General features: G+C 37.9%; 1 non-coding gene across 1 annotated transcript; it reads right to left on the minus strand.

Annotated features, from left to right (window-relative positions):
- Positions 1–10,572: 10,572 nt before the first annotated feature.
- On the minus strand, positions 10,573–10,678 carry LOC121988048. Its single transcript, XR_006113810.1, has one exon. It is a non-coding gene; the product is annotated as a small nucleolar RNA R71 (small nucleolar RNA).
- Positions 10,679–11,209: the final 531 nt, after the last annotated feature.

Below are 11,209 nucleotides of genomic sequence, written 5' to 3' on the forward strand. Positions count from 1 at the left end.
GTTCCATTGCGATCCAACAGCGCCCAAACTCGCTGTCCCAAAACGATTTGGGTCGAGACATTGCCATTTCGGAAAAACGGCAGGTTCATTTTTAGCGATTTCGGGTGCAATCGCGGAGCAAATCCCCTTGCGGGGTTTGGGGCAGTACCCCTACCCATGATCTAACCATCGTGAGTTGCTCCTTTGCTATCTAATGGCACCCAAGCCCGCTGTCCCAAAATGATTTGGGGCAAAACGAAGCCGTTTAAGGAAAAACTTCCCGGTAGCCGAAGCCTACAAGTGCCGAGATACTTGTGCTTCGCTTCTACGGAAAAATTACCCATAAAAACATAAAAAACTAAATTTTTATAGAAAATGACAGAAGGTTTAGTTTTCATAAAACCAAAAATTAAACTCGTACAAGCCTTACACGTGGCTCTGATACCACTGTTGGGTTTATCGGGCCGCGAAAACCGCTTTTCGCATCGCGGAAACCCCGAATCACCCAAAGTCGTAGATCCGTCCAAGGAAAAAAACCGAATGAAATACAAGTACGAGTTTCAAAACTTCTAGATCTACTCCTAGATCTATGTGTTAAGAAGTATACCTTGAAGCGTGCCCTTTCGCGTTCCCGCTCGTCCAAGGAATTGCCGGATCTCTAGACCGTCTAGCGTCGGCCCTCTAGAAGTATCCACACGGACACGTAGGTTGAGAAAACCTCACACAAAGGTGTGCTAGCACCTTGGTAAGATTTGGCCAAGCAAGGAGGAGAGGGAGAGGGAGAGCTTGAGAGGAAGAAGGAAGAAGATACACACTTGAATGAAAAATGAATTCCCATTCAAAACCAAAAGTGGCCGGCCACTTCCCATAGTGTAACTCCCCATTAAATGCAATTAATGTGAAGTTATTAAGAAAATGGCTTTGTAACTTCCATGAGGTGGCACCCATGATGATGTGGAGTAACATCATTGGTCTACTTCAATGCCAACTCACCAATGAGGTGGCATAAAGTCAAGTCTAACTTGACTTTTAATCTTCCTCTCAAGTCAAGTCAAACTTGACCAAATCTCTTCCATGGTTGATCGAATCCAACCATTTGATTCAAGCCAAATTAATATAATGAATCTAATTCATTTAATTAAATTGATTCAATGAGTCAAAATCTAAATTAGACTCATTGAACACATGAATCAACTTGAGTCGAACTCAAGTTAGCCCAATTAGGATTACTCTTAATCCAATTTGATTCATCAAATGAATCTAATCCTCTTGGTTCATCATATGAACCTAATCTCCATCTAATTGTCCTAAGTGTGTGACCCTATAGGTTCTTGTAACGTTGGCGATGCCCTAAACCCATTTAGGAGCATAAGTAATGAGCGGTATCTAGCAACACATCATTACTACCCAAGTTACAAGAATATCGAGATCCGACATCACCTTGTGACTACTAATTGTGACTCCTCACAATATATGACAAGTGCCCTTCTATCCTAGACATCTAGATTGATCAATGTGAGGCATAGACCGTGTCATCCTCTGACCAATCTAAATCTTGAACTCCAAGTAGACTCACTAAATCAAATGAGCTCAATATCCCATATTGACTCATTTGGGCATGGCCATGCACTTCGTGGTCTCACTCTATCAAGAATACCGATGTCTCTCCCGTCATATAGGAGGGATAAATCCCATCTACATCACTCACATCCCTCTGCATAATTTGTTATATACCTAGTAATCACCTTTATAGTCCACCTAGTTACGGGTGACGTTTGACGAAACCAAAGTACATAACTCCTTATGTAGGGATCTATGGTGACTTCAGGTCTAAGGACTAGTAGTCATACTAATAGCCACATGAGAAAGTATATGACACTCATATAACGATCCATGATACTTTCTCATGGCGGGTCATTCAGTATACATTCTCTAATGTATGCCCATGTGTCAACTTGATATCTCTATATCCATGACTTGTGAGATCAAGTCATAGAGTTGACCTACATGCTAGTCTTATTGCATTAACATTGTCCTTGAATGTTAAAACTCGACTAGGAATGACTAAGAGTAGTGTTCCCTATATCATCTCACTATCGGTTCAACTAACCGATTGATATAGGTGAGAACCATCTACTCAAGGACATTATTATACTTAGTTTATTTGGCACCAATACAAGTAAGTATAATAACCAAAATCCAAATGCCTTTATTAATATACAAGAATATGATACAATGAGTCCATACAATCATCAAATGATTGGCTCTAGTGCTCTAACTAACACTAGATTGATCAATGTGAGGCATAGACCGTGTCATCCTCTGATCAATCTAAATCCTGAACTCCAAGTAGACTCACTAAATCAAATGAGCTCAATATCTCATATTGACTCATTTGGGCATGGCCATGCACTTCGTGGTCTCACTCTATCAAGAATACTGATATCTCTCCCGCCATATAGGAGAGATATATCCCATCTACATCACTCACATCCCTCCGCATAATTTGTTACATACCGAGTAATCGCCTTTATAGTCCACCCAGTTACGGGTGACGTTTGACGAAACCAAAGTACATAACACCCTATGTAGGGAACCATGGTGACTTTAGGTTTAAGGACTAGTAGTCATACTAATAGCCACATGAGAAAGTATATGACACTCATATAACGATCCATGATACTTTCTCATGGAGGGTCATTCAGTATACATTCTCTAATGCATACCCATGTGTCAACTTGATATCTCTATATCCATGACTTGTGAGATCAAGTCATCGAGTTGACCTACATGCTAGTCTTATTGCATTAACATTGTCCCTGAATGTTAATAGTCGACTAGGAATGATTAAGAGTAGTGTTTCCTATATTATCTCACTATCGATTCAACCAATCGATTGATATAGGTAAGAACCTTCTACTCAAGGACGTTATTATACTTAATTTATTTGGCACCAATACAAATAAATAAAATAACCAAAAACTGAATGCCTTTATTTATATAGAATATGATACAATAAGTCTAAAATATAATCATCAAATGATTGGCTCTAGGGCTCTAGCTAACACACTTAATCTTAGTTAATCTAACTCATCAAGAATTCATCCAAACTATCAAGGAAATAGGGAAAAATTAATTGTGATAGAAGACAAAATGAACCATGTGGATTATTCAACTAGAATTTAGAAAGAAAAGAATTCAAAGGATAGGCAAAGCAATATCCTTCATCATATTCATGCATTCTAATTATATTGTGATTTTAGAAAGAAATAATGTAAGTTCTAGAGTTCTATTGTTATAAGTGCATATCACAGAATAAGAAGATAAAGTATTGGCATGTAGTAGTACTCTCTATGTAATATTGGCAATCAAACTCAATTAATCAAAATAGAATCCATCACCACACTAACCAATAGCATGCAAGTAGAGTATTCAATCATGTAAATGACCTAGAACTTGATAGCCAAACTTAAAGAACTTTTATGATTCTAAAGGTACTATTAAGAATCACACATGAAGAATTTATTTAAAATCAAATGCTATATAGACCAAACAAAATGCAACATATGAGAGCAAAGTATGAAATCAAAGTATGAAAGTAAGGTAAGTATGTAGTAAAAATAAAATAAAGAACAGACTACCCTTTATTCCAAGAAACCGTAGGAGATTTAGAAGCAGAATCCATGCTAGTAGTGGGATGGTCCTTCCTAGTGGTTGGAGCCGGTTAAAGTGCAAAATCCAAGTTAGAAGTGGAATAATTGTAGTCACAGTCAAGTCCACTTCATCCAACATCTTTATTTTGAAAATTCATCCTGGAGGTCGGAGGCGAGTTAGATGGAGCAACCATTTCAGAAACCTACGACGACCTAGTAAAACAAGGGAAGACAACATGTCTCACACACATTCAGTGTAAGAAAAAGATAAAATATAATCAGTCTTTATACAAAATGTATCAAAGAATGCATCATATCCAATAAAATCAATTACCGGTGTCACGCCCCGGGGGAGCAAACAATCCACGCAGTTTATAATAAATCACCCTCTGGCTGAATACACAACACATCACAACACGCAGTTTATTATACAACCTACTCCACTACTCAAGGAAAACTCAACCCACAACAAAAAACCATTGCTGCGGAAAACAAGGGTAGTAGACCAAAACTCGATATGAAATCCACGAGTACAAGATCAACACATCACAATTATGTAGATCACAAAACAAGGATACAAAGTCTGAAAGTAGAAAACCATATCTACACGAGGTGGGGGAATAGCGATTGGAACCTCCTGACAGCCTCAACTTGAAATAGAAATAAAGCAACGGGGGGAGTTTAACAACTCAGCGGGTATCAAGCTGACATGCATAGTAAGATATATCTAACAGTAATAATCATGGAGTACAGTCTCCTGATCAATAATAGGAAATGTGAAAACTGAACAAGCAAAGAAGCTGTACTCACCAGGACCTCCTATCCGGATATAAGGGTCGTCAGACCAAACACATCATGTCTCATGTATGCATGTCAATCATATGCAACCACAAAAATGCAGCATCCAAAATGCAGTAATCACAAGCAATAAATGCAATCCATGCATATGATACAAATGTCCTAGTCACCCCTGATGCTAGTTAGCCACCTCACACACGATGGTGAGGTCGAGTGGGTATGGCTATGACAACTGTGCACTCTTCCATTACTACTCCTGAATGATAGAGTGGACAGGATGCTGTCGGAGTGCACCTATCCTCCTACTCCAAATAGAGTGGGGGAGCCAAAGCTCTCATCTCTCCGTGTCATAGTCAAGATGAGGGATCCCTGCCTTCTACCATGCTGCAGCCACACTACCCATAAGTGGACCAGCGGAGCCCTGACAAAGTAAACTGCACACACACTCTGCCTGAAATACTACTAACCCATAAGTGGTAGTGTGTGTGCAGGTCATGTAATTAGCGATGTGCTCAACAACAATGGAGTTGACAATCACACAGCCTGCAATCATGCGAAATGGTGCATGCCACTAAGCATATAAATCCTAAAAATACCAGCCTCCTCATAATGTGTACCAAAAAGGAAACCAAGTCCATAACAATGATCTAGATACACATGCCAGATGATAAACCTAGGTACACATGCCAAGTAATAAAATTGGGTACACAAGCTAAGTATATCTAGTAGCTAGACATGTATCCGGTAACGCATTGTATGTCACTACATAAGTACACATTACAAGAATAAAAAAGGACATGCACATAAATGCACAATAGATAATAAAATAGGTATACTATGGGTATCAAGTAGTGACATACCAAGCAGATATCAATAAAACTATTACTACTAGTTATAACTCACTAAGCATATCAGAATGATAATATCAAAATGATAAGTCAAAGGTACCTACCTCAAAAATGGAGATCGTTATTAGTATTAGCCCTAATACCAATTATGAGATGATTGTAAAGGGCTCTTGTTGTATCATATTTCATTATTAATAAAAGGCAAAGTTGGTTATTATATTTGTTTCAATTCAGTGCCGATTGAATAAGTATAATAATGTCCTTGGGTAGTAGGTTCTTATCTACAACATATCAATTGGTTGAATTGATAGTGAGATATTGTAGATATACATAGAACACTACTCTTAACTATTCCTAGTCAAGCATTAAGATAAAAGGACAATATTAATGCGTTGAGACTAGTATGTAGGTTAACGGATGATTAATATCACAAGTCATGGATATGAGATATCAGGTTGATACATAGGTATATATTAGAGAATATATACTGAATTACCCGCCATGAGAATGTTTCATGGATCGTTATATGAGTGTCATAAATATTCTCATGTGACTATTAGTATGAATAGTCCTTAGACCTGAAGTCACTACGGTTCCCTACATAAGGAGTTGTGTACTTTGGTATCGGCAAACGTCACCTGTAACAAGGTGGACAATAAAGTCGATCACTGGGTATGCAATGAATTATGAGGAGGGATGTGAGTGATGTAGATGGGATCTATCTCTTCCATATGAGAGAAGTGATATCTGTGGGCCCCTTGATTTGTAGGACACAAGAAAGTATGACCATACGCAAAAGAGTCAATATGAGATATTGAGCTTATTTGATTGAGTATGTCTACTTAGAGATCAAGAAATACAAAGGTTGATAAGAGGATGACACGGTCTATGCCTCATTGATCAATCTAGATATCAAGGATAGAGGGATCAAGTCATACAAGATAATATCCACAGATAGGTTAGGTTGGATCTCGACTTTCTCGTCACTTGGGTAGCAATGATGCCTTGATAGATGTCACTCATTGCTTATGTATCTAAATGTTGATTTGCATACATTGCCAATATTAGAGAACCTATTGGGTCACACACAAAGAACAAGTTAATGGTGAGATGAGTTCATATGATGAATCATTAGATTAAGTCTATTCCGAATTGGACTTATTGAGTTAGATTCAAATGAATCCAATTGTTGAATTAAGTCTAATTCAAACTAGGCTCATTGAATCAATTCGAATGATTAGAATGGTGATTCATTGAATTCAAAATTGTATGAGAATCAATGAGTTAGACTCATTAGGTGAACTCGAGTTTATCAAGGATTTAAATGGTTAAAATTGAACCATTGGATTGAATGGTTAATTTTGAGCTATTGGATTGGAAGAAGAAAGGGCAAAATCCTTTGGTATTCATGAAATGGATATGCATATCATTTTGGATGATATTTTTCATGAGATGAGAAGGTGAAAAACCTTTGGTCTTCTTCTTCTTCCTCCTTCCCTCTCTTGGCCGAAATCACCATTGTGGTTGCTAGCACAACCTTAAGTGATTTGCATCTCTATCTTGTGAGTTTGTGAGACAAACGAAGGCAAGGCTTGTTTGTGTGGATACCATAGAGGTGCGAACGTGTGATTGTGCTGAGATATGAGCCGTCGGGAGATTGTGTGCACACATCAAGAGTATAATCCTATCATGTAACTTAGTATAGATTGTTTATAGTAATATTTCTTCCCTTCGCATGGATCTGCTGGATAGAGGATTTAGTTAATTTTCGCTGCATTTTTCACGTGTTTAGCGCCCTAGATCCCAACAATCGCATCAAATAAATCCCACGTCGAGACGCTCACCTCGAATTAACCTCCTGTAATCACATGTTACAACTAATTCCATCATTGAACAAAATAAACTAGATCCTAAACTTGTTAGGAATAAATCATATTTGAATCAACCCAATAAATCCACATTCTCTTCACAATTCACCACATGCTCCTAAATAATCCTAATTATCCAATCCAACCCTTCAACATAGAGCACCAACCAAGATCCAAATCTGAATATTAGATAGTAATTAATCCTATGACATGAAGCAATTAGCTATTCACTGAAATCAAACCTCCACATCTACCAAAACTAAATCTACATTAGTATTAGATTCAAATCCATTTGAACTTACTGATTCAAATCTAAATTCCAATAGCAAGAACTAGATCAAAACATAATTTGGGTAATCAATACTTACCCTAATGTCAAATCTTCTCCACCAATCCCCTACTCTCCCGAAAGCAAACTAGCTGTTTTGAAAGCCACCTAAACACCTCCTCTGATTCTTTCATTCCAGTAATAATCCAATTACCTCCTATGCCATAATTAGTCACAGATCCAAAATCTCAAACCCTTTGATATACGCTTGATACCACCAATAGGATCTAGATCTAATAGAACAGAAGTAATCAAATCCAAAACTCAACAAATTTTGGATGCTCTCCCTGTTGGTTCATTGTCGGAGGAGAAAGGGACACAACTTCGTGCCCGAGAGAGAGATCGGGAGGGCATTGACACAGAATAAGGGAGGACCTGGGGCGCTCGACTTCTGGCGAGAGGAGATTAGGTGGCTGGTGACTGGTGTCGGGTCATGGCGATCGGCTTTAGGCTGCGATGACTGATGTGCGTAGATTATATACACTTTTAAGCATGTTTGGACGCACATTCACATACTTTGAGCATGCTTTATCTATGCATTTTCATACTTCTAGCTTTCCTTTTAACATATTTACTCTTTTTGTTCGGAGATATGCTTTTGTGCATTTTCTGTATACAGGGGTCGAATATGGTGAAGGATTCATGTTCGAGGCTAAATCTGCAAGCGAAGCTAGAGAGGAAGGCACTGTACCTGAACCTCATACGACCCTGCCATGGGGGGTTGCCCAGGCCGTGTGGAGATCCTTGGCCGTGCGGTTATAGCAGAATAGGAAGTGGCCTCGGCCATGTGAACCTCACATGGCCGTGTCAAGATTTAAAGTCAAAAGAAGCCCCGACCGTGTATACCACACGGCCGTGCAAGGTTTCTAGAGACCAAGAAGGCCCTGGCTGTGAGCACCACACGATCGTGCAAGGTTTCTAGAGGCAGAGGCAGAGGCAGAGGCAGAGGCAGAGGTAGTGCAGGCCATGTAGATCTACATGACCATGCAAAGGGAGTTGTGGAAGAAACATGTCACGACTGTATATCACACACGATCGTGTAAGGTAGGCTAAGAAGGGGGTGGCCTTGGTCGTGTGAACATCACATGGTCGAGCCTCGGGGCCGTGTGGTGCCCAAACCTCCCCTCTATATAAAGCCTGAATTAAAGGGGGATCTTCTCCCTTTTGGGGGGAATCAAGATTTGGGGCGTTCCTCCACCATTTTGGAGGGATTTTTCGACGATTCAAGGGCGGATCTTCAACGCTTCGACTCAAAGATTGTGGATTGGATCCGGAGACAGTTATTCATCATAGATAAGCTTTCTTTCTTCCTCTTCTTGGATTTAGGATCAAGAATGCTTGTAATCTTCCTCTCTTTAGATTTCTTTCCCCATTTTATGGAATAGATTTCTTTGTTCTAGGATGGAGGGAGTAATTGTAAGGATGATTTGATGTAAAACTCTTGTAGATATGCAAATTTCCTATTTCTATGATTTTGCCCTGTTTATATCCAGTCTTTCTTGTGTGGAGTGTTGTGATTAGGGCTTAATTACCATGCTTGATTGAATGTTTGGATATCTTGTGGATCTTGTAGAGGTTATTCCTCATTCAATTTTTCGAGGGACGTGCGTAACAGACATGCCCGTGTAAGGACGTTTGAGGGATGATCTTGAAGGTGAAATAAGGTTATTCAAGGGGGTAGGATAGATAGTATGCATTAATCTTTGTATCATTATGCGGTTGATGAATTGTGAATTCCTATGTTGATTATCTGAGGGACGTTCGTGATAGGAACAAGTTCGTGTAAGGACAACATAGATTCATACCTAATTGATCACATTTAGGTATAGATTTTAGTCCTAGGCCGGTTGTCTATTGCAAGAGAGAACCGGCAACCTTCTACAAATAATGGACAATTGAGGAATAAGATATGGTATATCATTTACATTGAAAAACCTTACAAAGAAACCAAAACTCCTAGAACATCCCTTATCATTGCCCTTATTCTTGTTTGTTATTCTTTCATCTCTATGTTTTCTTTTGCATAGTTGCATTTAGCTTTTGATAATCAATTGATTAGTTGTTTAGCTAATTCTCGTTGATAAATCTTTAGTGGTTATTCCAATCCCTGTGGATATGATATCTTTTATTATTACTTATGACATTTTCGTACACTTGCAGAGAGTCAACATGTTTTTGGCGCCGTTGCCGGGGACTGCGCTATAACATTAGAGATTATCAATTGAGTTAGACTAAACATAACTTTTATTTTTTTTTTCATTTGCATAGTTGAAACTAATCTTTAGAATTCTGTTTTTCTTGTATATCTTTTTACTTCTTGTTATTTCTTTTTGTTTCAATTCTAATTCTAACTTTGCATTCTTGATTTCTAGCATTCTAATCTAGTTTTTCTCTATTTTTCTTTTGATCTAACTTTCCTCTTTCTTTCTTCTTTTCTTTTGAACAAACATATCTTGCAATCTTGTTCTTGTGTATGTGAAGATCAAACTTGGTAAAGGCATCAAGAATTACAAGAACTTATAAACGCATTAGTTGATTAGCATATGTATTATTCTAGACATTTTTCTTTTTCCTTTTGTCTTTTTTTTCTTATTTTCATTATGCACTTTCTTTCTTGCAATTTAAATTCTACATTTTCTTTCTTGCTTTTCATATTGCATTTTATTTCTTGTCTTTGATTCTTCAACCTCTAATAATTTTTTCTTGAATATCCATGAGCACTAACATGTCAAGCAGGCTCATGAGAAATTTTTCTACACCCTTTTCTGTAAGATTTTTATCTCCAATTGTTCAACCTCAAATTGAAGCAGAAAGTTTCCAACTAGATCCAGAGTTAATTTTCATGATACAAGGACACAAATTTAGAGGAGAAGTATCAGAAAGTCCTTATTTGCATCTTGAAATATTTTTAGAGATTTGTGATATGGTGAAATGTGAAGGAGTGTCAGCAGATGTAGTTCGATTGATGACATTTCCTTTCAGTATCAAGGATAAAGCAAGGACTTGGTTATATTCTCTCCATCCTCAAAGTATCACAAGTTGGGAGCAATTGGAGAAGCAATTTCTGAATCATTTTTTCCCTCCAAGCAGAACAATGTATATGAGGAATTGCATAGCAAATTTTGCTCAGGCATATGGAGAATCATTATTTGAAGCATGGGATAGATTCAAGAGTCTTCAAAGACAGTGTCCTCATCATGATTTTGAAAAATGGTTGATTTTGCACATATTCTATTGGAAAATTTCTTTCTCAGACAAGAGTTTATTGGATTCATCAACTGGAGGTTCTTTTATGGACACAAGTGTAGATGAAGCATATATGTTAATTGATCAAGTGGCATTGAACCTCCATGAATGGTTGAACAAAAGTTGGATGGAATCTCCCTCAAAAATTCAAGAAGTGCAAACCATAAATGTAAGAGAGCCTGTCAAACAAAATACAACTCAACCATCCAAGAAAGTTGAAGTTCATAAGTCACAGAATGAGGAGTTCAAACATTTAGGGAAAAAGATTAATAGCATAGTTTCAAAATGGTTCAAAGAAGACCTTCCTCCTTCATAGAAAAGATCTAGTGTAAATGACAATGATCTTAAGTTGAGAAGTGGCAAGAATCATGAAGAACTTCTGAAAAAGGACATGTTTAGAATTGAGGAGAAGAACAATAGAAGACCACATGAACTCAGTTCCATTATTCCAGGAGGTTCCCAAATGACACAAGTACCTTTTCCTCAACG

Source organism: Zingiber officinale, chromosome 5B (assembly GCF_018446385.1).
Source record: "Zingiber officinale cultivar Zhangliang chromosome 5B, Zo_v1.1, whole genome shotgun sequence".
Taxonomy (NCBI): Eukaryota; Viridiplantae; Streptophyta; class Magnoliopsida; order Zingiberales; family Zingiberaceae; genus Zingiber; species Zingiber officinale.